We start from the raw sequence: 27403 nt of genomic DNA, 5'->3' as shown, positions 1-27403 counted from the left end.
TTCTACCATAAGCATCTGCCTCTCTGTGTGTCTCCAGTTCTTTTTCTGTAGCAGGAGCGCGAAAGCCCTCCTCTTCCTCTGGACTATGCATCCCGCTCTCCGCCGGCACCGGCTTCCCCTGCCAGGACTGGTGACCGAAACGCCTTTGTGGAGCGCAACTCCCTCGTTTTCGCCCCAGAGAAATAAATACACGGTTGCCTTTAAGAGAACGGCAATTTCCTAAATACTTGTGGTGTCAGATGTGTGCCTGTGAGTCACCCCTCGCTCAACCCTTCCACCCGCGCTGCAGGCCTGCCGCCTCTCCCCGACGGGCTTTAGGACGCGGCGAAAGGCAGCCGGGAGGGACGAGGAAGGCTCCCGGGCGAGGAGGACAGGCAGCCCACCCGCAGGCGGGCTGGGGGCCTGCCGCCGGCTGCCCCGGCCACGGCCCCCCCCGGCCTGGCAGCCCGCCGCCCCGTCCCGGGGACGCCGTGGGTCTCCAGCGGGGCGCAGGGGACAAGCTGTCACCGGGGGCACGGCGGGGGCTTGCGAAAGGAGGCCGCGGGCAGGGCCAGGCCCCGCTCGCCCGTCGGCGCTGCCGCTGCCCGTCCCTTCCTGGCGAGACGCGGCCCTGGCCCCTCCCCGCCCCCGGGGAGTTTCGCCCCGGCCGGGTCGGGCCCAGAGACGCCGCCCCGGGGCTCTTCGGTGTCGGCGGGACGTGGGGCACGGCGCGGGCTCCGGGGGGCACCGGCGGCGGCTCCGCCCGGGCCCCTCCGCGGGGACAGCGGCTGTTCCGGCCGGCTCCCGCCGCTGCGCCCAACAAGCCGCCGCCGGCGCGCGCGCGGGCGACCGGCCCCGCCGGGGGCTCCCGCCCCGCCCCGCCCTCCCCGGGGCCGGGGCTGGCGGCGCGCGGAGGGGAGGTGGCGCGAGGCCCGGCGGCGATAGGGCCCGCGCCGTGAGGCGGGAAGGGGCGGTCGTGAGGGGGAGGCGGCCCCGGCCGGGCTGTCCCGGAGCTGCCCCGTGGCGGCGGCCGGCCCTGAGTTGAGGTGACGTCCGGCCCGGTCCGGCCCGGCCCAGCCTGTGGCGCAGTGCCCGGGCGTCGTGCGGGGAGGTCAGCGGGGTCCCCCGGTCGCCGCCCGTCCTCCCCTCCGCCGGGGCTTCGGGCCTGGGCGCCGTCGGCCCGGCGGGTCGTCGGCCGGCCCGCGGCGGGGCTGGAGCTGCGCCTCAGACGTGCGAGGAAAAGCTGCCCCGCGTCCTGTCCCCTTCACGGCAAGCGTGTCCACCTTTTCCCGGGGAGGGTGATCCACCCAGGAGAACTGAGCTCCCCATCACTCAGTGCCCCCATGGTGTGCCCACAACGTGCCATGCGTGGCACATCAACAGCAGAAATTAAACGCCCCAAACAGAGAGATTTGGACCCAGTGATGCTCAGGCCATGAGGTAGGCCGTGTCCTCACAAGGACTCCACTACACGGCCCCGCTACGCGGCCGATGGGGGCAGCTCTGAGGGTGCTGAGGGGCTTTGCCTCCTGCCAGCGGGGTTCATGCCAGTCTGCAGAGTGGAGGAAAGGTAAGGCTGCTCCTCCAAAATCCACCGTGACAGTGGGTCTGCAAGCACCCGCTGCTTGGGATGGGTAAAAGATGAGTGCAGATCAGGATTAAAGATTTTATTTTTCGGTTAGGTGTAAATCGGGGGATTCAGAGCTGGTAATTTTCCAAGGGAAGAGTTAAGTTGGTGGTGATGGGCGAAAATAATGACTTTTACTTGTGCTTCCTTCCTCCCCCAGCCCTGCAGAGCTGCACTCCCGTCGGGTATGATGTGCCTTACTGAGTAATGCTGTCCAACGTGTAAAGTGGGGAAACACTGTTATCATTCGAGCAAAGATTATTGCAGGGTATATGTGGGAGGGACTGTAATCTAGTGGTTAGAGCATGGGAATACAGTCCTGGTCGTTTGAGTTATGTTCTGAACCGTGACTCACCGTGTGTGTGTGTGTGTGTGTGTGTGTGTGTGTGGTTTCAGCAAATCATTTATGGCCTCAGACAAAGCAGATTTTTCCATTAATTTAAATGAATTGGTGATTAAACAGGTCTTCAGTGGCAGAAGAATCAACCATTCTATGATTCAAAATTAAGATCACCTATCTACCACATAGGTGTTTCAATAGTTATATAAACACAGCATGCCCTGGAATATTACGAAGGGTAAATTATTGATAGCAGAAAAGTGTTTAGAGACACATGCCTTAAACACAGTGCCAAAGCGAGCAGCATTCCCTAATCCTAACCCTAACTGTAGGCTGAGCCTTCGACAAGGCCCCCAGCCATGGCCTAGACAAAAAAAGTTCTCGCAGCACGGTGCTCTTTGCAGCCTCAGCTGAGCCCTCCCCAGCTGCAGCTCTGCATTTTCTCTTCCTCTCAGCCGGAACCCTTACCCCAGCACATGGCTGAGCCTTCGACAAGTCCCTAAGTCATTGCCCAGATGAAAAAGTTCTCACAGGAGGGTGTTGAGGGATATTTGCCTTAACACCAGGGTCAAAGTGAGCAGTACTGCAATGCTCTGGTCTCATGTGTGACCCCATGCCTTGCTTGTTTCAGCAGTATTTAGGCATGCATTATAAACTCTGGGTGGTGGAAAGGATTTTTATGCACTGTCTACTCCAAATATCACAGGACAGTTGGAGCTGGAAGGGACCTCTGGGGATCGTCTAGTCCAGCACGCTCATGTGAAAACAGCTGCCAGTCCACGCTGCTGCAGAAGAGGATGGCAGGCAGAGGCTGCGCTGCTGCAGCATGCCGTGGATGCAGCAGGTAAGTGTGGCAGGACTGTGGGCAGGGGCTGGCCTCGCATGTGGCATTCCCACTCATCTCCCTGCACGCGCACCCTGCACCAAGACTATTTATCCTGGCTTGGGCAAGGGCTTGAGCAGCTCCAGCGCTGGGCAGGGTGCTGTGGGTGTGTATATACTCAGCGGCATTTGTCTTCACGACCGCGGGGTGGCTTTTTGAAAGTTTCCCACCGAGCCTGTTCCTTTTATACGCAGCACTGCTGCGATGCTGCCAGCCTCTGCCCATCCTGCCACACAAGTGTGGCTGTGCAGTCGTTCCTTCTCCGCCCCTCACCCTCCGCAGTCCCAGACATGGGGTTGGGGACAGGGAGGGGGTGAGATGTGGGGGTGGGCAGTGACTGAGAGGCCGAGCGAGTAATCACATGTTGGGGAGGAAGGGAGTAGTTGTCTGCTAGCACTGTGTACAGAGTTGAGAGATTGCTCACAACCATAGCGAAGTCCTGCAGGTTGGGGGTGGCAAAGAAATGTCAAGATTTCTCAGTGATTTATTTTTTTTCCACTCCGACGGGCAAATTGGCCCTGAAGAGCTTGCCTCATCCACCTGCTTCAGGGGGTTGGAGGACAGGAACAATTTTTGGAGTGCTCCACATGAATTTCCACACTGAAGGGGTGCAGTGGAAGATGTTTTGCTGTTAGGAGAAAGCAGGTGCTTCTCAGTGCTTTGTGCTTACTAGTTTGAATTTACTGGTTGAATTGAGTTTGACCCAATTCAGTGGTGAAAAGAATGGCAAATGTCTAACTGAGTAAAGGGTGGAGGAACAGGCCCACTGCCCTCTCTTGGTATAACAGATTAAGTAAAAATTAATGTTTTATACACTGACATCTCTGGTTCTGGGCGCCTCTTTCTTCCCCTGTAATGAAATCTGTGTTTATACAAGTGAAAGTGCATACAAACACACACCTTGCGTGGAAATATCTGTGTTTCAGTGTGATTTGCTGAATCATAGCTGAGATAACTGCATTTTAAAGCTGAGACAACACTTTGCAATAATAAGCATATCACAAAAAACTTAAGAAGAATTAGAAAGTCTGTTCAGATAATTCCTTCCAGCCCATATTATATTATTAATAATTTTTTTTTTAATGGTACTACTTAGTATCTCAAACTTAGGCTATGGATCCAAAGAGAGAAAGTTAGCCCTTATCCTGAAGAGTGTACGGCTTTGGTGGAAAATCATCATGTGCTCATAGTTTATTGAGCACCTGTATATCCAGAGTAACCCAGTTCTGTGTAGGTAGCCTGAAACAAAAATCAGCTATTTGGAATACAGATTTTTTTAATGTCATTTCCATTATCATGTTTCTCCTCAAGCTGTCCTGGCAGGGTAAAGGTACTGTGTTTATACTACCTTGCCTGCCAAGTACTTTGCTAGAGACTTCCACAAACTCCCTCTCTATGCAGGAGCAATGGGCTGATGTCTTAAGGACTATGTGAGTATACCTCTTTAATTGGAAGGGAATCCTCACAAAAGGGAATCCGATTCATTTACTCTAAATATTTAAGTGCAATTTTCTTAGTTCAACACCATCCTATTTTACTGCAGTATTGCATCTTGCCTCTGAAATTAATAGTTAACCACGGAGAAAGACAGGTCTGGCAGAATGGAAATCAGGCATTATATTATCCCATGAGTCACATACATGCAGAGAACCAAACAAGTGTCAGCCAATGGCTTTGAGCCCAAAATATGTCAAAGAGGAGATGTGTATCTTCATTTATATTAAGTAGATAGAAAGCTTGTTGCCGTTCCCATTAAACAGGTTGGACTTCTGCCACTGACTTCAGTGGGAACAGGATTGGGCCCATGCAGTGGAAGCTGGCTCTGGTTATCTGCACTGACTGTATTTTGTGTGCAGCAGGGCAACTTATATTTTAACAACAGTTCCTAGTCAACAGAGAGATTCAAGACCTCCCCTAGTTTTCAGCATTACACCTTCCTTTATTAGTTTGATGACTTGACTTCTCCTTCGAAATGTGAAGATGCTTGGTAGCAGGCAGCAATGGGTGCTTTTCTGAGCGCAGCTTCACTGAGAGTCAGTAGCAAGTGACTGTAGAGAGGGTTTAGCACAGCACCTTTTCTGAGCAGGGTTTTGTGATTTCTAATTATTTACATTTAAAATAAAGAACCGCATTTAGGAATTAACCCCACTTTAGGCATTCAAACCACTTTCACTGGCAAAATCCCATTGGAGTCAGGGAAAGTCTTGGCTGAATAAATGCCTCAAAATGTTTCAGAACTTTCTTGAATACCGGGGAACTTTTGTACCTCAGTTTTCTCACTCTGGATATTCCCTCCGCAGCTTCTGATGCATCTGGCTGTAGACCTGCCTCAAGAACCAAATAAATCTTGGGCTGCTGATAGGTATTGGATCCACCATGTGATTTGTACTGACGTCCCTCAGGGAGAGGAGACGATGCAAACAAATACCAGTAAGTACACCCAAACCAGCAACTGTGAGATCAGGGCTGAATGCCAAACCTGCTGTTGGTCTCTAAGTGTCACATATTCTAGCTTTTATATACAAGCTTATAGTCATCTCTGTCACATACACATTTTACTTTCGTTATGTTGTCATTTCTACATTAGGGTTTAATTTGCTTTGGTGAAACCAAGTTCAGTTTGGTGGACTGGGAATGTATATTCACTAACTTTTTAAAAGTTATTTTCACATTTTTATTGACATGCCAGTTCAGTTAAAACCCTGATGACAGAGTCAGGCTGAAATGAGTGTCTGTTGTTGATTCATAATTGTGCAAATTAGCATTTAGACTTCTCATAAAATAATATAAAATTTGGAAGGCTATGTGCCAGTGCTGCTTGCTTCATTCCAGTCAGCAACCCTCCTGTGTTTACTGGAACTCATGTTAAATATCAAAAGAATGGGATTGCCAGGGTTTTCATACCAAAAATTTCTTGACCTATCTTATTATTGGTTACAGAATTGGCTTATTCCAATTGTTTCTGGAGGCGAGGGGGGTTGCTATTGAGTGCAATAAAACTAGGATTTGATTCCCTAGACTGCAGTTTTAAGAACAGCACTGTATTATTTGGCTTGCTAAGTGAGGAATGTATATAATAACTCTATTGGCAACATTTATTTGAAAAAGTCAATATATGATTACCACATGAAAGCATCAAGTTCTGATTTTAAGTAAACATGTAGGTAATGTAAATAAATAAAGCTCTAGGTATACTGCTTTATGTTTGCATTTTGAGCAATAACATTTGCAAATATCACATCAAGAATTCTGAGTTGATAAAACCAATTTAAAGGTGGCCTTTGCTAAGGCAAATTCCAAGTGGATATTTCATGAGACCCATAACAATGTATAGGTCGTTATATAATATGTGAAGAATGTCATTCACATTTTTAATTTAGCTCACATATTTTATTTTGTAATTTGATTACCAAGTGGTGTAGGAAATCTGATTTTTTAGCTATCAGTAACATAACTGTAACTTTTATTAGCTAATTTGTATATGGATGATTTCCTTAGAATTTTAAACAGTGACAGATGTTTCTTGACATGAGTGCTGTTCATCATGACTTTTGTTCAGTAGCTGGATATGTTCCTCAGTGTTACGTCAGTGACCTGGATTATCCCTGCAAGAGCTCATGAACAACCGGCTGAGAGAGAGAGTTTTCATGTATTCATTTAATCGAGTGAAATTTGCTCTTCCCCTTTCAGTAGCCAATAGGAGAAGATTTCATGTAATGAAAACATTTTAGAGCTCAGCTGAACAGTATATATTTTGGTATTTGTATTTCATGCTTATAACTGAGCAATGGTTTTTAAAGGTTTACATACTGCTGTGCAAGATGCCTGCTCCATGCCCAGTATGGATTGCAGGTATCTTTTCATTGGTTTCGCTGGGCATTACTGTCTGACTTGGAGGGAGCTTCCTGGAAGGACACCGAGTTGTGTCTACCTTTTCTTTCTTGGGTACGCTGCTAATAGAGAGAAAGTTTACATATTGGTGCGGCTGCTCTTGCCTTTGCAAATCATGCAGTTGATGGTGATAGAATCTCAGCTGATGTCCTAGCTCTGCTTGTTCACGCTGCAGCAGGCACTGTGCTCTGGCCTAACCGAGGAAGCAGAGCTGAGCAAATGAGCACAGCAGGACTCTAACATGAGTCAAGCAAAGCCATCTCCAGTGCTGCCATGTGTGTAAAACATATGTGAACAAGAGCGCAGGTTTCCCTTCGTCAGCATGGTGCTACAGCACAGGTCGTTGCTGACCAGCTACAGGCAGCCACCAGTGAGCAGAGGCATAAACAAGGCCATTGGAGACAAGGAGCATTTGGAAGAAAATGTGACACTGAAGGAAAGTTAGAGAAGAGAGAAGAAAAACGGCTGCAATTAGGATGTAGAAGCGAGGATATTTAGAGTTTGATTCTGCCAGTGGCAAGATTTGCATTGAGTTTAACCGGGTTGGTAGCAAATATTCAAGGAGAGGAATCCAGGAAAATGAGAGAGAGGGCCTGAGAGAGAACAAGCTGTCCGACATATGCCGTTGGAGGGCCGACCCTTGAAATGGTATCCAGCCAAAGCTTGAGCATGTGTGTGTGCTTGGTGATGGCAGGCAGGGTGTCGGCGTGCTGAAGCTGCTTTATTTTTTTAGCTTTCATGCTATATAACATAATCTGTTTCTTTAGAAAAGCATATTTTTGCCCCAGCCAGAGTAATTTCCCATGAAAAGCAAAGTGCTCTTGCTGGAGGACTGCTGGGTTTTGTGAAATATGAGAACAAGGATAAAAGTTTCAGAAAATTTTGAAACATAGGGGAATCCTTCCCTGCATTTCTTCCGTCACAAGTGTCCCACCCATAATTCCAGTGTGATGGGAGTGCAGGGTAAGGGAACAATTCATGTTTGGGGTATGTGTACATCCTGGGCACCCTTTTATGATGTACAATATGGAATATATCCTCCCTATAGCATGTAAAACAAAACTGGGAAATAAGCTTTTATGGAAGATTTGTCAGTTAGAGCATGCTTGTCATCATAGGGCTTAAAATGCAAAAGTTACCTTCTGATATTGCAATTGTACAGTGGCAGACTTGCCCCATAAGCAACTGTGAATTGCAGTTGCTGATAGCATTTGAACTGATAGCATTTGCATGGCTGTGTGTGTATGGTGCAGCTAATTAGTATATATTGTTGCTGCAGTTCATATGAAAATTATTCTTATGTGGTGAAAATCTGGCACATTGTTACACATACAAATTAAGCTGCTGTTTACATGTATGTAGACTTTTCTGATTTGGACACACAAATACAAGTTTTCAGGAAAATCTTGCATTCTGATTAAAATGCAGGTCAAAGGATCAAAAGATTTTCAAGCCAAATTATATTTTCTGGGGATCAAGATGTATAGGCTGTACTAGAGTTCCTTTTAAAATAAGCTTTATAGATTTCATATGTGACTGCATTAGTAGAGTCTATAATCTGTTGGCAGTTATGACTTCTGGACCTTTGCAATTTCAGTAATTTTATGTGCTAATAAATGGCTCATAGGCAGCTCCCTCTTCCCAGCCAAAACACTAATGCTGACTAAAGAATCAGGAGACTGAAAAAGAAGGGGGGGGGGGAGAAGAAATAAAAAAAGAGAACGATAAATGAGATCTTTTTTCAATTTTTTCAGTTTTTTGTCTCACTCCTTTAGCTTAGTGCACTTGAGCTAGGTTTTCAAACTTTCACTGTGTTCATGCTTTTTAATAAAAAAGCATTAATTCTCAAGAGGTCAGGAAAACATTGTTTGCCTTGAGAACTGTGATCAAATCGTAAGTTGGCAATATTGCTGAGTATCGTCTTGCATACCGGAGTAGAGCTGCTGTATATGAATTGGCCAGTGCAAATCTACCTGCATTGCTGTAGGTACCCAAGGGCTTTGAGTCTCCAGGATGGTCAGCAGTCATTCAGTTCGTGTGCGTGGATGACAAGATACACCTGTGTGAGTAAAGTCAGCCTGGTACTTCCAAGGCAGTTCTTGTTTAGAGGTGTACTGGAGTCACTGGCAGTCAGCGGATGGGTGAGTGTGCCAGACACCTTCCAGAGGCATGGAAGAGGATAACAAGCCCAGACTACCTTAAGTGCGAAAGAGTGACTCAGCTGTTTCTGCAAAGTTTTGAGTTTCAGCAGAATATTTTTTCCGCTATGCTGACAGCTTTTCCACCCACATATTGCATATGTGGCTTTGTGCCACAGAGGTATTTTAGGATTATAAACCCTAGTGTAAATTTTTAAAGTTATGATGAAAAAAGGTGCCTTCTGGATCTTAAAATGTATAGATTGTGTGTACAGTATAGGGAGTAGGGGATGTCTTTGAGGAACCCAGGGCTTGGGGGAGATCTATCCCCATCTATCATTTACCCATTTTTATTTGTTTCAACAGAACCTTGTCAATGATGTTTTCAGGCAACCTGTATCTACAGAAGTAGAATTACTTTGAAATCCTCCCAAAGTTTTGGCATTGTTTTTATCATGGGGCAGAGTTAGTCATTCACATACCTGGTATATACTTTTCTTGATCCTGTTACTGTAAGGCATTCCCAAACAATCCTGCAGGGAAAATAAAGAGAGAGATGCAGGGAATTAAACCTAATAAAATAAAAAGGTTTCTTAATCTGTCAAGTGTATTGCAATATTCAGTGAGTTACTATACGCAGCTGAAGATGAAGTTGGATGGAGTGTGCTTGTAATATTATTCCAGCACATTGAGCCATTACATGTGAATACATCCAGTCTGGTTTGAGCAAGTAATTTGTCAGTCCTTTATGCAAGACTGTAACTCTTGCTGTCACTCTGTGACTGCTGCATGAATCAGGCATGGGAGGACGCATTGAGGAGGAGGAGGACAGTTAGACACTGAGGTTGTGCTTGGTCATTTATGTCTTTAAGCAACCCAGCTGTGGAACCCAAGGATTTGCTCTATTGTCACAATTTTTTTTTATGCCACAAATGCTGATACAGCAGCAAAAGCCTCTATCCAGAGCCTCACCACATCATGGGACTGGAGAAGAAAAAGAGCAGAAATCCAGGGAAGTAATGTTAGTGACCAGTAACCGCCACTCTATGGCAGATCACTCTTGTAAAGCAGGCAGGGCTATGGCTTCTTTTGACTCCGTGTCAGCTGAAAGAGCAGTAATTCATTTGTGATGTCTGCAGCAGTCCTCAGCTTTCTTTGGTGTTTGGATTTTGGGGTTTGGGATTGTGTTTTGTTTTGGTCATTTATGAAGTTATTTCCAAAGAAAAGTTATAATACAAAATGACAGCATATATTAAGTATAAAAGCATCACTGTCCTCTGGGAGCTGTCAGAGCAAAAACACAGAGCCACTGAAATGCAATCCCATCAACTGTCAGAAGTGCCCACCGGCAGGTCAGCAAATCTCTGTGGTCATTGCTGGGCAGATCTAAGAGAACCAAAGGGACAAGTGACTTTTGTCCCTGGCTAGCAGGAAGACGCCAGCCAGGGAAACGAGCTCACCCTTTGTTTCACTCAGACTGCAAACGGACCAGGAAATAAGTCCTCCCAACACCTTGCACTGGACGCTGATCATATTTTTCCTGTGTCACACTAAGGCAACTTGGTTCCTCCACTGTTTCATACAGTAGTGTTAAAAGAAAGGGGAACAGTCCTGCTCCATAGCTGGAGCCCAGGCTTGGCACAGTTTATCACTCTAGGCTGAGTTTGGAGATTTGTGAGGCTGAAATTCAAAGTGAAACTCAGTGGATGTGAGTGCCATGGGAACCAGAGCAAGCAGGAGGTTTGCATGGATCCCCTTAGGGTTGGAGCTACTGAGTTTCATGTGGTGCTAAAAAAAAAAGTAATACAGTGTCTCTGGAAAAAAAATCTGTCTGTGTCTTGAGGCAACTGTGGGCACCTTCAGCCAGCACCTGATTCACTAGCGAACAGTTACCTACAAGGCATTTCAGCTGGCAGACACTTGTCCTAGGCGCCGTAGGCCGTAAGGGCTGTTTTCAGTTTAATCTATTTTTAATGTGGCGCCTTACTCCAAACTGCTGAGTTCTCACATTCCCGAGCTGTCATGGTAATAGGATTGTGCAGTCTTATTGGCTAAAGTTTTCCACCCCAAGTGCCAAAACTTAGGCTCCTAAATCCATATTCTGATTCCTTAATGTGACTGACGAATCCTGCAGGAGTCAGTAGGAACTGGACGTGGTCTGCACCTTGGAAAACAAGCCAGGCCATTAGGTGCATCAACAAAGCCTGGCTGCAGGCACATAGATTTTCAGATGTGGGCCACCATATGAATGGATTGAGTTCAGACTACAAACATGTATCCCTAAAGGTCAGAAAGGTTCAAGTGCAGTGTTCTTTGTTCAGCCCCACTGTACCTGTTGTGAGATGAAACTTTATAGTGTGGTGACCGTGTGAACTATTATGCAATGCACAGGGAGGCTTTGAAAGGGCAGGTTTAAAAGCAGCCATTCTCCTTCCTAGTGTGGCTGCCTTTTTATCCAGAATGGCTACCAATGTCGATATGAAGAAGGAAGGCAAGGTTAATGCAAGTGGGAATTCTGTCAGGGATTTGGAAATGGAGTGCATTCAAAATCGTAGCAAGTGGCAGAGAGCAACAGCATGCCTATCCCTTTCATTGACTTCCTGTCTGCCCTACTTCTCTACCCATGATCTAACACTGCATATTTTTACTCTACTACCTTCTTCTGCTATTTCTATTTGTAGCACCCTGCTAGACTTGTATCCAAGCCAATCCAAAATTCTTCTGAAACTCCCTGTGCTAGCAGCAACATGAAAGCAGAACTCTGCAGTGGCTGCAGCAGCTATGGTAGGGTTTAACTAAAGTTAAGAGTGGTGTCAGTCACTTCAGCCTGTTGAGTTACACTGAAAATGGAAATGCCATCTGCTAAGAGAAACAGCTTGCAAAAATTATGTTATGTTGTTGCCTTTTTTTGTGACAGGCCTAAAAATACTCTGTGTGGAATTACCAGTCAACACTTGAAACTGATGCACTTTTATTGCTTTGTTTTATATGGAAGGTTTGTTTTCTTGTTGTTATTATTATTGCAAGATAAGACATAAGGCCATGAAAGTACAATGCACTTTCACCCAGATGAGGCAGAATTTACTTAGTACACTTTAAAAAGTGTTTTACTGCAGTGTGAAAGTGTCAAGTCATTTTTTCTCCTATTTTCTACAAAGGGGGGAAAAGCAATTTTCAGTGTCCTGTCCCACCAGAAGACAAAAACATAGAAGAGCCCAAACAAATTCCTGTAGAACATCTCCATTCACTAGCCAAAAGACCTATAAAGCTTCAGTGAACCACATCCTTTCATCCAAAGAGCACAGATGAAATGAAAGACCCTTGTGCTGATAGTGCCCTCCAGGCACCCCAGTCCCCTGAGCCATAAGAGAAGTGCTAACTGACTGCGGGTCGGGGTGCGTGAGGCTTAGCACAGGGCACAGGTGTCTGAACAGGAGGCACAGCCATCTCTAGCCTCAAGAGCCAGACCCCGGAGCCAAAAGCAGCGCTGCTGTGCCAAGGTTTCCTAGCCCGTGGACGGGGAGGAGTCAGCAGGCCAGGCTGCTGGGATGGGCTGAGGAGATTGTAGCCTGGATGAGCATGTGTTCCCAGGGAGTGGAGCAGAAATGCTGTACAATGCCATAGCCCTTGCTTCCCCCTCATTCTCCCTATTCACATCAGGGCTCCATCCAGACCTGACCTAGACATTTGAGACATCTCTCTCCCAAACAGAGAGCATGTTTGATGTCTAGAGGGCAGACTGAAAATACAGGTGTTTCTGAAATCTTCTTCCACTCTCATATCCCTGCCATCCCATCAGAGCACAGAAACCTCATTCAGGACTTCAGGCTTGAGTCTTGTAAGGACTCTGAGAGTCTCCTCCCCAAGGACAGTGCCAGCAATACCTTGGAAGTAAGAGAGTAGTGCTCCTTCCTTCTGACTGGTGTCTATCTTCTAAGTCACTGTCTTTTATTTTAGAGCATTCACTGAGGAAGTGGGAGACCTGGGTTCAATGCGTTCCTCAATCTGAGGGGGCTCATCTCTCACTTCCCATGAGACTGTCTAACTGCCGTCTGATCAGCTATTCCGGGTGAAGCTCTTCAGAGTGAAACCATGCCTTCCACTAATGGGATGTTTGCTCTCCCCATCCTGCTGCTGGTAGGCAGCTTCTGTTTTAGAGTGAAGTGATCAGAGCTTCATAGTGTGAGGAGCCTCAGGCTGCAGTTGGTGTTCTCAGAGCTGGTTTGCAAGATCCCATGCCTTAGGGCATTTAGAGAAGGGGTGCCTCATCTCTGGATGCCCGTGGAGGATAGCGTAAAGTGCATCTCCTTGAAGATGCTCTTCTGGGCAGGTGCGGAAGCAGAAAACCTGAATGTGGACCAAGGAGAAACCACAGAGTACCAGTGGCTGAGAGACAGTGACCTCTGTGACTCTGGACTTCAGTGCCTGAGTTCAGTTAAAGTCTAGTTTTAAGCACTTAAGTCCCTTATTGGTGGTAACTTCTTAAAACCCAACTCTGCATTTGGCTCCTTCATGTGGATGGATCCTGGAGGATGAGCCAGGATCTTTACTGCCGCTTTGATAAACATTTCCAAGGTTTATTAAATGTGCTCTCTGACGTTCTTTTGTGGAGACGGTAATTTGACAGTCATCACATGAGAAACTCGGAGTTTGCCATCTGGCCTGGCAAGACTTTTTTCTCCTCACTATTAATTAAATTGAGGTTATTGCAAAATTTTATTATGATGGTTATGATTTGTCCTGTGATAACGCTGGGGCTAATAGTGAGGCATGCAAAGCACCTTCCACACTGGTGACGTTAGTGGGAGGTGCAGCTGAGCAGCACCTCTTCGAACTCTGGTGTCAGCTCTAATAACAAAATTCCAGGGCCAATTCCTGCTAGCCCTATTCAGGCACCTTACCCCGGAGCGGGTTCTTCTGGTTCTGAGGGGATAGTTTCACAAGTAGGAAGACGTAGCTGGGGGGGAGGAAGGGGGCAGCTGCTTGGCCACAATAGTGTCATATAACATGCCCTGGCAGGAGATATTACTGACCACAGCTTTGCCCTGTTGGGTGAGACTGTGGCCATTCATGGGAAAGCAGATCAGCAAAAACAGATATTGTTAGAGCACAGTGAGAAAAGAAAGGAGGGAAAGGGAGTAGGGCTAAAGCTGAAATCATCTGCAAAAAACAGGTGCTGATGGTGGCTGGGGTGAGGAAGAAGGAAATGAAGCTTTTCTGGTGATGGGACAGGAGGTGGCTGTAGCCTGTCTGGGATGGATACGTGTGGTATTCAGCAGCTTAGCCTCTGTTTCCCATCCACGCTCAGACCCAGCTCAGGACCCTTGAATGTCAGAGGCTCTTGCTCGTTCTTCAGTGGTCTCCAAACTGTGACTTTGCAAATGTGCTGGGACTGGTAGGTTTGAAGAAGATGGCTGGATATGAACTTGGTGAGAAGTCATTCCTGGCACTAACTCTTGCCATCTTTCCCTTCTCTGTCAGAGACTTCAGCGCTTCACTGCTCAGAGTTAACTCAACAGCTTCATGAGAGATTCAATAATATTTATTTTTACCCAAATCCCTCGAAGTCTGAGGGACTGGAGACAGCGTCAGTTTGAGATGAACAGCCAAGAAAAGTAAATCATCCTTGGGTCAGGGTGAACTCTCATTTGAAGAGGCCACAGATGGCAAAGATGTTCATGAATCAGCAGTTTCACAGACCTCTGCCCATTCAGAGAGTAATGTGTGTAAACAGACATGAAAACAGCTCAGAGCCACAGAGCTTTCCAGATCCTTCCTGTTCCCTTCGCACTGCTGAGGGGGACCTCCACGGAGGTGCCACAGAGAAGGAGAGGGCTGAGGTGCTGGGCACTGAGCTAGTCCCAGGGATGGTCATCCTGCACCCTCTGCTGCAGCTCTCTCCTGAGCCAGAGAACAGGATGATGGCGAGACACTGTTCCCTGTGTCCCTGTTTGCCCGGTAGCACACCTGGGTGTGCTCTTCAGTAAAGGAGACAGCTACTGACAACCCTGGTGTCTGAGATAAAAGTAAGGAAGGGTTAGGCAAGGACACAAGCTGTTGCACCATTGCACTGCTGCAGGTGCAGAACAGCTCCTGTACATTTGGGTTGCGTGGAGCCGGCTTGCCCCACTGGGCAGCTGCTCTTGGCAGCTGATGGATGCGTGGAGGTGAGGAAGAGGGAGGCAGCAAATCGTGGTGACACAATCCTGCTCTTTGATAACCTGCATTGGATCCGTGCGCCCATGAGTCTGGGACCTCAGCAACCCATCAGAGTACTGATTTCCTTACTGTAGTCTCCCACCATGATTCTTTCCCTTGCTTGTAGGATTGTCTGTCCTTCCCTGTTGTGCGAGGGAAACAGGACAGGCAGCAGAGGCCGCAGTATCTCTAGAGCACAAAGCTCACAGCTGAGTGAGACAGAGCTAGGAGAAAGGGGGGGGTCTGTGCAAATCCAGAGTGGCTGTGCCCGTGGCAAGCGGAGGTCACACACAGCTGTCCCCAACCTGTGGACAAGTAGTTCTCCTGTGCAAAGGTGTCCTCTCAGGCTCTCAGCAGACTCAAGCAGCCTTCTCTTCATCCTGCCCTTGATTTGTTTTTTCTATCACAGTCACAAAAGCTCTTCAGAAAGCACTGTATAATTCTATGGCTCTGTGAACGACTGCAGGCCAAGGGTGTGTGCCTGGACGGAGCGTGCCTCACCCCGCAGAAACCCCCAAAACTCCTGCCGAGCTGGTGTGGGGGGATTCTTCCTGCCCATCTTTGATGTTTGCCAAATGTTATGCCCAGAGAGTGCAACACCAGAGGGCCTTGCAGAGGACCCCTGCTTTGTTTTGCTTGTGTTGTGTATTCTAGGATCTGCTGGCTGGGAGGGCTCCCAAAGAGACGCGGTGTAACTTCCATTCCTGTCTGAATGTAAGCCCGGGGCTGCTTCTGCTGTAGGATAACATGTCAGTGGTGAGAGCTGGCCAAACCAGAGACTGTGCCTGAATTGTTTGCGAGACTTTTATAGACTGTCTATCTGGGATGAAACACAGAGCCCAGATCTTCAAAGCACTGTGTGGGATGGCAGCTATGGGAGTCCCATTAAAGTTACTAGGCATCACATGACTGAAAACTTCTGTGACACCAGTGTGTTTCTGCAGAGGAATAGCTGGTGTTGGGGCTGCCGAGACAAAGGGAAGTGGAGGAGAATGAACTCCACCATGCCCCCAAAAGCAACACCTCACAAAATTTCAGCCGTAGGGCTTGCATCCTTTTTGTAAGGAGCAATTTTAGTGGGTGTCACAGGAGATGTAAAGGAACATGTGAGACATTGGGATTTGTTGTCAGCAAATGAGATGCTTCAAATTCATTGCAAAGGTGGAGAACATCTAACCTAACTCTGTAAAGAACTTGAGGGAGTTAAGTAAATTGGATGAATATGACTGTGAAGTTAGAGCATCTGGTTGCTATCCACCTTTCCAGAGAAAAGAAAAGGTTCTCAGAGAATGTCTTCAAAAGGTGTAGAGCATAGGGAGTGAGCACAGTCACAGAGTGAAAAGTTGCCCACCAGGCAAAGACCAATGAGTGTATCATAGACAGGGAAATCGAGTCAGTCTGGTCACAGTGCTTTCTGTAACACTTAGAAGACACTGGTGGATGAAGACTCAGTGAAGACAGACTCCCTTTTTCTTACTGTTTTGACATCTTTCAGGCTTTAACATGAACTAACTACTATTATCCTAATTTTACAGATGGGGACAGACATGTTACATGACACGCTCAAGATCACATGAGCAGTCTGTGTCAGAGTGAGAAACTGCACCTGGATCTCTCAGCTGTGAGACTGTTGCTCTTGGCACTGTGTCCTCCTGACTGCAGACAACACATCCAGATTGACTTTGACTGTGTCTTTTCTATGCCTACAAATGGTAAGTTTTTTGAACAAATCAAAGAAACAAAAAAGTCACTCCTCCAATTTATATGTCCAGTCCTCTTTATGCTGTGGCGTAATGCACCTTAGAGGAGTCTGTAATTAATACAAGTAATTACCCCTTGCTGCAAAGACTCTTCAACATCACTGGTTAAGAATCTAGATGAAACTTTCACCTTGTTTACTGAGTGCCTGATGTTGTGCGATTCAGAATGGATTTGGGTGATATCTGCAGGATAAATTAACTTACAACCCAGATGAATTCTGCGAACTCCTTGGTGCCATTGTCATTATTTGGCCACCACTGGAGCTTTAATACCAGTAGAGAGAAGTGAGGGAAATAATTAGGTAGGAAAAGTAGTCATCAGCTATTGCAGAGGGGTTCTTCTGGTGGTCAGAGTTTGTCTCCTCCACTCAAAAAGGTTTAATATAAAGGCTGACAAAGGACAAGGTATCCATAGTTTGTTGGGACAAGAACATGTGCAGGTTCTAGGCATGTTCTTGGTCTTCAACTTCATTGAAGATCAGCAGGAGTGGGATTTTCCAAAGAGCCCAAGGGACCTTGGTCATGGCACAAGACACGTGGGGCACATCCGATAGTCCCATTCTAAGCAGCACAGCTATTGAAAGCCCAGCTTTCAGTGGAAGAACCTATCCTTTTGACTCCAGTTCCCAAACCTACTACTGACTTCTGCTGTTCCAGATATGTGCTGTGGGCTGCTGCTTTTAACCTGGCAGTGTTGCCAGAGGCACTGGGCACCTGGCATTTTGTGACACCAAAGGAACAGCCATTAATTGAAACTCATCAAGCAAACAGCCACTTCTGCTTGCTGTGGCTCTGTTTTCAGCTCTTCAGCTCTGAAGTGAGGCTGACAATTTTTGCTGGTTTCTCAGACCTCGTATTGAGTTTTGTTAATTAATATTTGTGAAGTACTTAGATGTTTTCAGGTTTATGGTGATCCAGAATATTATTATTACTGCTGGTATTATTAAGAATAATAATACTGCTAATAACCTTAGTGAGCCTGGCAAAATTCAATTTGACTAAAATCCTTGCCACAGATGAAAAAACTAACTCCAGTGATGTGAGGGGGTACGTGACTCAGTTACCAGTAACTGCTGTTTACAAGGGGCAGGAAGAGTATATTTGCTGAAATGAAAAAAGGTCAAGGCAGAGGCCCATTTGCTGTTTGTTAATAAGTAATCTAAAGTACAACACAGCTTTACTGTAACAAATCAGCCTGGCTTAGCTTTTCTTCCATCACCATTATTTCCAATCCAGTCCTGGATTAAAATGCCAATTCAAAAATAATCCACATTCTCATAGATTATTTTCAACATCTCCAAATTTATGGAGAGGATTTGTAACCAGGGAACAACAGCAACAACAACAAAAAAACCCTCTTTCCATATTTTTGTCAGTGTTTGTCTCAGGACACTGTAGACAACCAAGGTTGAAATATCAGATAGGGCATTATTTATCTCCTGGGAAATTCTCCTTTAGGCTCAGACCTATGCATCTTCCCTATGGAAGTGTGCCAGTCAAGAGCTGTGCTGTAGCTGGCCTGCTTACAGCCACCCCACTAAGTTACTGATGTAACTTACAAAACCACCTACGTCATCTCTGAACCTGGCTCACGGTTAAAATTCAAACATGGGTGCTAGAGAACATCCATCTTCCAAGTGACTGAGCATATGTGTACTTTATGCATTGCAACCCCTGTCCTGTCATTGTCTTTTGCCAAAAAAAATAACCGGTCATTTTCCAAGCAACACTTGTCTTTAGCCACCGAGCAGTATTCTGGAAAAGGGCTGGAGTCTGTCCTTTGTGGTTCATCTACTGGCTGCAGGTAGGATTCATTAGAAAAGGTTTTGCCATTAATGAGCCACTTAAAGTGCTTATCAAAAAAGCAATACTTGTGCCAGCTGCCAGCTAACCACAGCTTCTCATTTGTAACCCTTGGTGTTCATGTCCTTCAGTCGCACTGGCCTGAGACACTTTAGATGTCACACATTTAGTCCTAAAAATAGGGAACGTGATGTACACAGTGCTAGAGCAGACATGGCCAAAGCGCAGACAGCACGGCACTGTTGGCATGCACCTGCAAGGCCAGTTTGCCTTATGCATAGTTGTTTCTTGAAGGAAGGTAGCAGGGGTGCATACACACACACATCTGCATGAGGTCACCTTTGGAAACAGGAGCCATGCAGATCGCAAACTACAATTCCTAGCTTCCTGAAATGCAATTTTGAGAGGCAATGATCCTTTAAAAAATCAACAACCCCTGCTCCAGCAGTCCCAACTGCCTGTTAACCTAGGGGCAGGGAAGGAGGTTGGTGAGGAAGGATTTTCCCTGCAGAGCAGGTCATGTGCAGCTGTTAGCTCAGAGCATCTTTCCAGTGCCAGAGCCTTAATAAAGAGTCTTCCTGAGCTCTGTAGTCTTAGAGGGCAGCAGGGCCTGGCTCCATCCACAGCAGGGCCACATGAGTGGGGAAGGGGAGGAATGGCTTTCTACAGACTTGCCCCTCTGGCACCAAGCAGAAGACAGTGAGGCTGATGTGAGGAAATAGTAGAGCATACAGGGAAGAACACGTGGGAGCTGCTGTAGGGTCTTCGTAGCGGGATGGAAAGAGGATTCATGCAACTGAGCGCTCGCACACATCAGAAGGCAGCACCAGTGGCTTCTAGCTGCTAGGAAAGGGGTATTTTGGATGTGCCAGAGCCCTCATGTTTGCCTTACTGTTCTGTGTTACTGACACAAGAGAAGAGGAGGAAGGGTGGGGAGGAGGGGAGCGGAGGACACACGGTGTCCTGGCGAAGCAGGTAGGGCTGGTGCTGCCCTGTGTGTCTGTACCTGCATGATGGGCTGCAGCTGGGTGATTGGCAAGCAGTACAGTTCACAGAGATCCTTGAACTGATCTGGGGTGTGCAGGATGTTCATCCCGGAACACCTGGTGTGGGCAGCAGCAGCTACAGTGGAATTGATGCTCATTTTTATGAAATCTGGCTGAACTGGGGATCTGGGCAAATATCTTGTAGCTTAAACAAGGTTAAGAGGATGGTAGCATAAAGTCCTAGATCCCGTGCCTCCATGCTGCTCTGGAGGAGCACATGGCCATGCCATACATCACACATTGTGGCAGGGAGAGCAGTGTTACTAGCTGGGAGCCTTTGCAGAATGGTGATGCCACATGAAAATGCACGTGCTCATTACTCATGAGATACACATTTACTGCCCATCCCCGCCTTTCTACAGTAGCGTACACCCAGGGTGGTGGAGCTTTCTGCTCCTGTCCCTGGATGTTGTGCTATTTCCTCTTATTGCGCTTTGTTCTGGGTAACATCTGTTGTTTCTGAGTTGCCTGGTGAGTTGCAGGAGTCTTTAACAACACTGATACACTGCACTCTTCCTCTAAAGACCAGTGAGGATTTACTTCCTTGCCTTACAGCAATGAGAAAACTGGGGTACCAGGATGTCAGGTGACTCTCTTGAAGCAGTGGGATTAGCTAGAAAATGTTAAGTATTCCCTGAACCCGGTCCTGAGCATTAGCCATTACCACCATGTCACCCCTCAATGGCATCATGACAGTGCACTTCTGGACTGTACAGTCTTTTGCACACGAATGAGAGGCATTTAATGAAAAGCAAGCCCAGTGCTGCAAAACACCACTGTAGAGACATACACTCTGCTCTAACCGGTAGCCAGGATGCCTGGGAAAATATGCAGGTGGTTTCAGAAAATCATAAGTAGCCTATTATCACAGAGGAGGGGGGGAAAAACCCTTGGGAGATTTCCCCCATGACCATCTGTTAGTTTTCCCCTGAAGCCATTATTGATTTGCACGGGGTGACATACTAATGCCCTGCAAACAGTGCTGTGAATCAGAGCTCTGCACTGCTGTTGCTGGACCAAGCAAGCTTCACTGACAGGAAATAGCATGGTGACATGCTTCCTCAGCTTGTACCTCAGAGCTTCGTGCACCTGGCAGTCATGAGTCTCGGAGAAAGTTCTTCTGTTTTCCCATAAACACTGTGCTTTGCTGCATCTCAGCCTGTGGGTGAGCCCCTCTTGTTTACCCACCAGCTGCCTTCTGTATAATTTGTATAGCCCATAGCCCTTCTAATAAAGAGAGATCTTGCTCATAAACTGCCAAATTTGCATACATTTAGAGATACTCAGATATCTAGCTATGCTTCAGGAGTAGCCCAAGATCACCTCACAAAGGCTATGCTATTTTAGGGGTCAAGTGCTAAGACTGCTCCTTGTCTGCTGTCCCCTTTGGCCCTTACAATTTGACCAACGCATACACACGTGCAACACAATAAAAATACTGACCAACCTTCATGGCAATGAGTGTCAGTCTTTTGTATGTGCCCTGCGGTATCCATAGCCCTCTGTAGATAATGGTGGTCGTGGGGTTGGATCCACCAGTGACTGTGTTTCTGCTTCTGCTTTGTGCTGAGCTGTGGAGGAGAGGAGTCTCTTAGAGCAGCAGCTGTAATGCCTTACAGCTTGGTTGGTAGCTGCCCCTGCTTCTAGCTGGAGAGTCCCTAATGTTGCCCACGATGGTGAACACAATGGAAATCTAAAGATGAGCTGTGGCATTAGTGGTAAAAACCTGGTGGGGCTCATTTTGGCAGAAGTACACAAATCAGAAGCATTTTCCCAGCTTTCTCTTTTTTCATTCTTCTGAGGTATCAGAAAGAGATATTGCCCCCAAATCATGGCATGGGGGCAATGTGAATAGCTTTGCTCTTTATCCTGGCACCTCAGACAGAAGGAAGCCTGAGAGTGTTTATTAGAAGCAACTTGGCCTGTGGCTCTCTCCTGGTGTTTTCTGTGGGTGTACTGAGCATGCTGAGTGGTTTCCAAAGGAACTTTCTGAGCACTGCAGCAAATGGGGAAATTCACTGTGGAACAGTTGCCGCAGTAAGTGAAATTTAGAAACAACTTTTGCTTTGCATTTGTGAGCAAAATATGGCATTTTCCAAAGCATTTTTTGTGTATTTGATCCAGGGCAGAATTATCAATTTCTACCATTGCAAATATAATTTGTGTAGTAAAAATGGAAAACAACCGAACCAAGTTGCAAACTGTCATGAATTTGGTCCCGATGGAAGCTTGTCCTTTTGGATGTTTCCTCAGAGAGATGTCATCATTTGTGCATTTTTATGATAAAGTAATTCTGCCCATGAAAAAAATGTTTCTAATATCTGTAGGCAATGCAAACAGATACACAAAGCATTTTGCTATTTAATGATTATCTAAATACAACTTTTCCCCTTTTTTAGAAGAAGAAAAGCTGTTTCCCTCCTCCCCCAAATGGTCCTGGATGAGACAAAGGCACCAATGCATGTTAGGGAGAGAGCCTTAGCAGGGAGGGAGTTGGTGTGCTGCTGGGCTAGGGGAAGACTTTGTTTCTCTGTGGCGATAGCAGCAGTACAGGTTTTCCCAATGGCTTCCTCCCTTAGCACATGCTAATTCATGAAACTCCGCATATTATGCACCAAGACCTGAGTGCCCAGGCTGAGTAACTATGTGGTGTAGCCATTTGCAATTACAAATTTTTTTAACTTATACCCAAGAGTACTTTGATGTCTCGGTCTTAAGCTCTGTGTTTCTTGATTTCTAGTGCCCAGCTTCTGACTTTAGAGCCAGCAGTCCCTGCAGTGTGCTTGAGGCAAGCCTGGCACTTCCACACAAGGGCCAAAACATTCAGCGTGGTGGCCAGAGAGACTAATAGGGAAATTTTAAGTCTTAAATGCTACTGCTGCAGTGACCAAGCCCAGCAGCTCCTCTGGAAGGTGAGTGACAGACAGCCAGCTGAAGCTCTGTGACAGACAGCCTTTCTGTCACAGCAAAGATGTCTAATCTGAAACATGGATTACTAGCATCCCGGAAGTGACAGACAGGGTCGCTGTTCTCCTCAGGCTGTTTGTTCCCATCTGCCACCTCTAGCAGAGCACCTAAACCACAAGGCAGGGAGCTGGACACTCCTAGCCCACTGTGCTGAGGATCTGCTGCTCTACAGCAACGTGCTGTTGCATCACTGGGCTGGAAAGCAAGTGCACGTGGGGGAGCATGGCTGTCTTACTTACTGGTTCGAGCATTCACATGGGAGTTTGAGATTCTGGACTCTGCTCCCAGGACTGTTTATGCATTTTACATGAAACAGTCACCAGGTAACATATAATCCCTGATCAAAGCCCTCAGGGGATTTAGGCAAAGCAACACCCTGTTTCTGGATCCTGATCAGACTTAGGTGTGAATTGGGCTGAACTGCTTGGCCCTGCCAGGACTGGGGCAGTTCTGGGCATGCACAAAGGTGGAACTCTAGATAGCTGATGAGCTTGAAAGTATTAAAAAAAGTTGGAGATTGAAGGGTCCAGATAGTGGGAAGGACCTAGGAGCTGCAGTGGGGTGTATATGCCAGCATTTCGATCTAAAGTGCAGATTTAGGGTGAAACATCAGGTGCTCCAGTAACAAAGTCCTCTTACAGGGAAACAATTGTTCTCACAGATTCCTGAAGTGGAAACTTATTTACGTAACCATTTAATGTGCTTTTTTAAAGAAGCAGTCCCATCCTAGCCACTGCATTTGCTTGGATTTGTTTCCACGAGGCTGCATGTGCTGAGCTGCACAATGGTGGCTGCCGTATGAATAGCTTGTTATTCTTACTAAGCGTGACAACTGCTGTAGCGAAATCAAGAGCAACCTGCTCTAATGTAAACTGATTTCAGATTGCCCCCGGCAATCCCAGCTACCTCATCTAACCTCTTTTTTATGCCAGTCTTTTTTCTTTTTTTCCTCTCCCCACTGAAGACGCACCCTATGCTTTCTTATAAGGTGTTTTATCACGCTGGCTGTTGCACTGGTGTCTACAACCTGCAGAGGAGCTTCTCTGGTATTATCCTTGGTGCATTCCAAAGCCACTTGGACCCTCCAGCAAATGCAGAGTCCAGCTGCCTGTCCACTCCAGGGGTGAGCTCAGTAGTGGCTGATGATTGTACCCAAGAATACCTAGCTACAAAGCACCACAGATGTTTATCTGGCTCTTGATGGGGCTGTTGCATCCTTGATACCCCACCTGCATGTTTGGAGAGTGCTGCAGGGCTGGATAAATGTGGACAAAGAGAGGCTTATCCAGAGCGACACTGCTGTCACACTGAATACATGCCAGATACCAAGTGGGAAGTAGTTGTGTTGGTAAGGGAGTGGGGGCCATTGGGGAGTGGATTTGGGGCAGGGAGTGCTGTGGGAGAAGCAGTCTAATTTGCTGATCATAGCTGCCAGATCAGTGTGTATGATGGGTGTGATATAAATTACTATCTATAAATAAATACCACAACAGCATTTTAATGAGGTGTTTTCTAGTAGCACTTGTCCAGGCTGGTAGTGTAATGTTAAGGCTGGAGAAGTATCTCCAAGCAAGCTTCTTGGCTAAACCTTCATAAACATGGTTTCACCCAAGATCTAACTATGATTTGTTTGGATAAGAGGTTTTGCTTGTTTGTTTCTGAACATACTTTCAAATATGTTTGGGTTTTTACTTTTATTTATTTATTTTTTTCCTTCTTGGCCCAGGTTTTGTGTTGGTGTCCCAGAACTTAACTGATGCAGAGATAGGGGACAAATCTGGTGCCCTTTCTGAGCATTCGTTGTTGTTCTAACAACAGAAGGGCTGGGTCCTCTGGGGCTTTGGGTGTGGGGGCGCATTTGGGGCTGTGACTCACAGGAGTGACCTGTGTCTCTCCAGAGACTGGCAGGTAAAAATACCCTGGCTTGTCTCAGGGAGCGCTGTGTCCTTTGCTTCTCCTGCTGTGCTGACACACCTGGCGTTGCAGCCAGTGCTGTTTGGAGGCATGGTCTCATGGACCCATGCCCCACATTTGCAGTGTGGTTCTGCTGAGATTCAGCAACCAGCTTAAATTTTTTTTTTTTCATGGCAGCTAGCTGTTTTTCTGAACTTTTGGCAGCCCAGACTGCTGGACAAATGGCTGCACATAAACAGTGCACAGCACAGCATGTTGGATGGGACTCAGCCACATGCACTGTAGCAACCCGTGTGTGCTGTAGGGTTGCACTGTGTGCGCACACGCACACACCGTCTACCTGTCCTTGTCTACAGAGTCCCCCCACAGCATTGTGTCAGGTGCTGGAAGGTTGTCCCCTGCATCCCTGAGTACACAGGCTGCTTCATACCTCTATGCCAGGGTAGATCCGGGTCTAGAGATGGGCCGTGGTTTCTATCTGAACCAAACAGATCATGGTGGGAAGCAAATACTGAGGCAGGGGTTGGGTTTGGAGGCTGGATCTCAGGCGTTGCTTTCACAACATTTCAGGCCAAAACAATGGTTTAATCAGAAAGACTCTCAACATGTTAAGTTGCCACCACAAGAATGTGTGAGTGCTGCATATATCCAAAACAAAGCTGAGAAGCAGTCTTTCTCATGCTAGCTCTGAACTGAGGAGTTTTTTGCAAATATGACTCCTGTGTGTTTATGGCAGGACCTCTTTTTCTGCTCAATTTGAAGATCTGAGAGAGAAAGTTCAGTTCTTTGATCCTTAAACATAAAATCTCTGAAGTGAAGTCTCTTGGCTGTCTGGACTTGTGATGCATACTCAGAATTCATTCATATTATAAATAAATAATTGGCAGGTGATGCTATAGAGATAACAGCTTCCATTCTTTTTGAGGAATCATTAACTCCAGCCAAGTCTTCCTGATCAACAGCTATAAAAAAAACCAAACAACAAAACAACCCACAAAATAATATCAGTTGGAAGGGACATCTGGAGGGCTGCACTCCAACCTCCTCAAAGCAGGGCTATCTTCAACATTAGCTTAGGTTGCTCGGGGCTTTGTCCATTAAAATTCTGAAATCACAGAATCATAGAATCATAGAATAGTTTGGGCTGGAAGGGACCTTTAAAGATCATCTAGTCCAAGCCCCCTGCAATGAGCAGGGACATCTTCAACTAGATCAGGCTGCTCAGAGCCCCGTCCAACCTGACCTTGAGTGTTTCCAGGGATGGGGCATCTACCATCTCTCTGGGCAACCTGTTCCAGTGTTTCACCACCCTCATTGTAAAAAAAGTCTTCCTTCTATCTAGTCTGAATCTACCCTCTTTTAGTTTAAAACCATTACCCCTTGTCATATCGCAAGAATCCCTACTAAAAAGTCTGTCCCCATCTTTCTTATAAGCCCCCTTTAAGTACTGGAAGGCTGCAATAAGGTCTCCCTGGAGCCTTCTCTTCTCCAGGCTGAACAAGCCCAACTCCCTCAGCCTTTCCTCATAGGAGAGGTGTTCCAGCCCTCTGATCATTTTCGTGGCCCTCCTCTGGACCCACTCCAACAGGTCCATGTCTTTCCCGTGCTGAGGGCTCCAGAGCTGGACGCAGTACTCCAGGTGGGGTCTCACCAGAGCAGAGTAGAGGGGCGGAATCACCTCCCTCAACCTGCTGGCCATGCTTCTTTTGATGCAGTCCAGGGTACGGTTGGCTTTCTGGGCTGTGAGCACAAATCTCCAAGGATAGGGATTTCACAAACTTCTCTTGGCACCTGCTCCAGCTTAACTGCTCTTATTTTGAAAAATTTCTTCTATTATGTCCAATGGAATTTCTCCTGCTGCAACTTGCGGTCATTGCTCTTGTGCTGTGCACCTCTGCGGAGAGCCTGGCTCTGTTCTCGCTCACGCAGCCCAGGGTGCGATTAGCCATCATCACTGCAAAGGCACGCTGCTGACTACTCTTCAGCTTTCAGTCCACCAGGACCCCAGGTCCTTTTTTTAGCAAAGCTGCTTTCTAGCCACTCAGTTCCCAGCCTGTGCTGTCGCACACATTTGTTCTGTGTCAGATGCAGACTTTACATTTGTCTTTGCTGAATTTCAGAAGATTTCTTTCAGGCTTGTCTTCCAGGTTGGTGAAGACCACCTGAATGGCTGCTTTGTCCTCCAGCATAATGACCTACAGCCTGAATTCAGTGTCACGCACAAACTTGCTGAGGAACCATTCTGCTCTGTCATCCAGGTTGCTGGTGAGGACTGGCCCTAGCATTGTCACTTGAGGAATGCCATCTGTTAATGCCAATTAAATGTTTAATTGTTGACCATTATTATCCTTTGAGTTTATTGCGCTAGCCATGAGCTTTTTTCAGCCAGGCTGTGATCCATCCATTCAGGCAATACTACCCCAGTTTGGCCCATATGGGAGACAATGTCAAAGGCCATGCTAAAACCAAAGTAAGTGATGTCCACTGCTTCCCCCACCTCATCCATCCAGCCCGTCATTCCAGCACAGGTGACAACCACGTTGGCCGGGTACAGTTTGTCTGTGGTAGATCCACGCTGGCTGTTCCTAGCCAACTTTTTGTATCTGGACATGGCTTCTGTGTGGACTTGCTCCATAATACTCCCAGGAAAAATGTACTGATATCTTACGTAAGACATCTTCATCTTTACTAATGCTTTGGCTAATCCCTTTTAGAAGAAGCCTGTTGATTACATGTGTTGAGTTTGTGAGACCTTCAGCATGAGCTTGCAGTGTTGGCTGAGGGAATTTTTGGTAGGGAGTGGCTGAGCAAAAACTCAGAAGCAACCTAACCAGGACACACCTATTTTTCCTCTGTT

The 27403-nt window shown here is 46.8% G+C and overlaps 1 long non-coding RNA gene across 1 annotated transcript; it reads left to right on the top strand.

Moving 5' to 3' along the window:
* Positions 1-5125: 5125 nt before the first annotated feature.
* LOC142413910 (uncharacterized) lies at positions 5126-27050 on the top strand. Its single transcript, XR_012776929.1, has 4 exons — positions 5126-5259; positions 16592-16768; positions 22406-22577; positions 26681-27050. It is a non-coding gene; the product is annotated as an uncharacterized LOC142413910 (long non-coding RNA).
* The last annotated feature ends 353 nt before the right edge of the window (positions 27051-27403 follow it).

The sequence above is a fragment of the Mycteria americana genome, chromosome 8 (assembly GCF_035582795.1).
Source record: "Mycteria americana isolate JAX WOST 10 ecotype Jacksonville Zoo and Gardens chromosome 8, USCA_MyAme_1.0, whole genome shotgun sequence".
Lineage (NCBI taxonomy): Eukaryota > Metazoa > Chordata > Aves > Ciconiiformes > Ciconiidae > Mycteria > Mycteria americana.
The sequence above is the reverse complement of the archived record's forward strand: the minus strand, read 5'-3'. Positions and strand labels throughout refer to the sequence as shown.